Here is a 653-nt window from a genome sequence, read left to right as displayed (position 1 = left end):
GTTAGACCTGTAATTGCTGCAAATAATTTTGAACTGAAACCTAACATTATACAAATGATTCAACAGTTTGTTCAAATTGATGGTTCGTAGGATGAAGACCCAAATACTCATTTGGCCAACTTCTTAGAGTTCTGTGATACTTTCAAAATAAATGGCATTTCTGATGATGTCATTCGTCTTCAGTTATTTCCCTTTTCACTAAAGAATAAAGCTAAACAGTGGTTGAACTTGTTACCACGAGGTTCCATCACTACTTGGGAACAAATGACCAAAATTTTTTTACTAAAGTATTTTTCGCCGGCTAAAACAGCAAAGTTGAGGAATGATATCTCTTCTTTTGTGCAGATGGATTTAGAAACTCTTTATGATGCATGGGAGAGGTACAAGGACTTATTGAGAAGGTGCCCTCACCATGGGTTACCCTTATGGCTACAGGTTCAAAATTTTTACAACGGTTTGAACCCCTCAACTAGACAATTAATCGATGCAGCCGCCGGTGGAACTCTAAATGGCAAAACACCTAAGGAGGATTATGAGTTTATAGAGGAGATGTCACTGAATAACTATTAGTGGCAAGTCATGAGAACAAAGCCAATGAAATCAGCCAGTGTTTTCAACCTAGATGCAGTCACCATGTTATCAAACTAGGTAGA

The 653-nt window shown here is 37.7% G+C and overlaps 1 non-coding gene across 1 annotated transcript; it reads right to left on the bottom strand.

Annotated features, from left to right (window-relative positions):
* Positions 1-312: 312 nt before the first annotated feature.
* On the bottom strand, positions 313-419 carry LOC128282756 (small nucleolar RNA R71). Its single transcript, XR_008273110.1, has one exon. It is a non-coding gene; the product is annotated as a small nucleolar RNA R71 (small nucleolar RNA).
* Between the last annotated feature and the right edge of the window lie 234 nt (positions 420-653).

The sequence above is a fragment of the Gossypium arboreum genome, chromosome 10, assembly GCF_025698485.1.
Source record: "Gossypium arboreum isolate Shixiya-1 chromosome 10, ASM2569848v2, whole genome shotgun sequence".
NCBI lineage: Eukaryota > Viridiplantae > Streptophyta > Magnoliopsida > Malvales > Malvaceae > Gossypium > Gossypium arboreum.
This window is presented reverse-complemented; position numbering and strand designations above follow the sequence as displayed.